The sequence below is a fragment of the Capricornis sumatraensis genome, chromosome 2 (assembly GCF_032405125.1).
Source record: "Capricornis sumatraensis isolate serow.1 chromosome 2, serow.2, whole genome shotgun sequence".
Lineage (NCBI taxonomy): Eukaryota > Metazoa > Chordata > Mammalia > Artiodactyla > Bovidae > Capricornis > Capricornis sumatraensis.
The window spans coordinates 145,525,327-145,528,072 of record NC_091070.1 but is presented as its reverse complement, the minus strand read 5'-3'; the positions used below and the strand labels follow the sequence as shown (position 1 = coordinate 145,528,072).

General features: G+C 35.9%; 1 pseudogene; it reads right to left on the bottom strand.

Moving 5' to 3' along the window:
* Positions 1-1,664: 1,664 nt before the first annotated feature.
* LOC138095894 (CBY1-interacting BAR domain-containing protein 1 pseudogene) lies at positions 1,665-2,536 on the bottom strand (annotated as a pseudogene).
* Between the last annotated feature and the right edge of the window lie 210 nt (positions 2,537-2,746).

The window sequence follows — 2,746 nt, the reverse complement described above, 5'->3', positions numbered from 1 at the left end:
GGTGATCTACCAGGTAGGACTAAGAACTAACTTACAATAGATGTGCTTGGATAGGCTTTTATCTTGTAGCTGTGTGAAGTTTCTTCACTTCCTAAAACATATGTACAGTTAGGGAATGTGTTTAGCTGAATGTTAAACTCAAATTATGTGAAACTATGAAACATGACATTTAGATTGTATTGGGTTGGAATATTTCCAATAATTGAAAATATTCATTGGGGTTTTTCTTTAAGATCTTATGGAAAAACCCAAATGAACATTTTGACCAACCCAGTAGTTTTGTCTTACTTTTAACCCAGCCCCCATCTTAGACCATGTTGCTTCCTTTCTAATACTCAGTTTAGCCTGTGTTTTTTTCTTAATGAAAAAAATGAAGTTAGGAGGGAAATGGGGATAGAGAAGGTACAATTAATTATCAATACCACTCTAAACTACAAGATTTCAGAGAAACTGTGCTCTTCTTCCAAGTTAGTCTTTTTCAAAGTCTCTTAATGTACAAAATGACAGTCTGAGCAAAAACCTTAATTCTGACTATTAAGAAGTTTGAAGCAGGCCTATTAGTACTATTGTGCTTACTGACCTTTCAATGACAAGGAGTGCCAAGATATACTTTGTAAATCCAGCATACATGTACTAACCTATTTATTGAATGCCATTCAATATTTCTACTCCAGCTTTGCCATGGTCCTTTGGTAAATATTAGACCACTTTCCTATTGGAGAAGGAAATGGCAACCCACTCCAGTATTCTTGCCTGGAGAATCTCAGGGACAGAAGAGCCTGATGGGCTGCCGTCTACGGGGTTACAAAGAGTCAGACACAACTTAAGCGGCTTAGCAGCAGCAGCAGCAGACCACTTTCCTACTGGTATTTCTTTTATTTAGTTAATATGAGTGTTCTATTCATGATACCAACAGGGGGTTGTTATTCTAAGTTCTAAATGTGATTTCCTCACTTGATACTGTGTTGCAAAAATGCATTTCATAGACTATTTGCAATCACAGATTATTTCTTCAAATACCAAAGACACTTTAGCTCTAAGGAGCTTAAATACTGTATCTTCAAAATCCTTTGATAAAAACATTAGAAGAAAAGAAGGGATTCACAAGTGTTTTTTCAGTGCTCTCCAAACCCCACAGCACTCTGCATGAGATTATTCCCAGATTGTCTATGACTCCAGATACAACCAGTTCAACTTTTGATTGACTTCGTGAGTCATTTCAGTGAAACAACCTGTCAGTTTCATATTATATAATGGTCTAACCAATTTAACTGAATTGCTAGGGAGTTTGAAGCAACCAAGCAATCAACCCAGGCAAAGCAGTTAAAGTGATTTTACCTGTAGGTACAGTCTGAGCGTTTGATATGAAGTTCTGTAAGTTGGTATGCTTTATCTACACAAAAATTATGTGTTCTTTATTATAAAATATCCCTATTGTTTCAGCCTGTATATTCTTCTAAAGTTAAGTTTACATAGAAACATCCTGAATTTTATTATTTATTTGTTTATATTTTCATTGGTAAGCATAAATTTCCTTTAATAATTTCTCCATTTCCAGTAAAATTTCATTTTTAAGGTTTAACATATCAAACCAGTGTAAACTTTTACAGTTTTAGTAGATCTGGCTTCCCAGTTATTTAAGACAGAAAATGGAAATGCAAAGTTTACTTAAGAAATTTAATTTTTTCTTCTCTAATGTCTGTCTTCCTCCTCTTCATCAATCATCTTGGCTTGCCTGTCATTTCTTAGTCGACAGGTAGATAACTGTCCTGTTCCAGATAAACACTTTGCTGACAGGGATTTCTGAAGAGATGCCTTTGATTTGCTCTTACGATATCTAAACAAGGTAAATCATCTGGTGGATACAGAGAATTTCGGAAAACCTCAAAGTCTTCATTAGTCTTTTGTTTATTTTGGTAGATAGCAGTGTAGACCTCTACAGCTTCACTGTGAAATAACACTTCAATAGTGATAGATTCTGAAAATATAGTCTTTATATCCTTTATTTTCTGCTTTTGAAAATTGTCAGTAGTTTCCTCCAGATGATGAGTTGTTCAGATAGTATCCACTGTAGCTCTTTGTAATTCAGTTTCTGCCTGTGAAATAACATGTCAATCAGATGGGTTTCTCTGATGTGTTCTTTCTAACTGAGTTAACTGTTTAGCTTCTTGATTCCTTGCTGTTAATATTGCTTTGAGTCATCTAATTTTATTTTTACAATGGTTCCGTAAGCTTTCAAAGGTTCAACTAATACTTTGACTTCAAATCTTTCAACTTCTGCCTGTCAATAATCCTGAAGTCTAGCAAACTCATCAGCAAAGTTTTTCAGAACCCTCTTTAAATTTGGGGTCTCTGTAGAGACATACACATTGATATCATTCACCAGGAGTTCTGCTTTGTATCACAGTCTGGCAGTTTTGTGCACGTAAGCAGCAGAGATTTGGCACAGTTCCACAAAATGCTTTTCCACATTTGTGACAGCATCTTGTAATTGTCTGGTTTGGATGTCCTAGTTTCCCAAGCTGAGTCTCAACATTTTGCATTGCGCACGACTGGAGACTCTGGGCTGTGGCCTAATGACAGGGGCTCCAAGGCACCCAGGCCCATCCTGAATTTTAAGAAAAAATAAATGTAAAATAAAGAATTTCTAAATTTATCTTTGTGGTTGGTTTAGTCACTAAGTTGTGTCCCACTTTTGTGATCCCATGGATGATAGCCCTCCAGGCTCTTCTGTCCGTGGGATTTT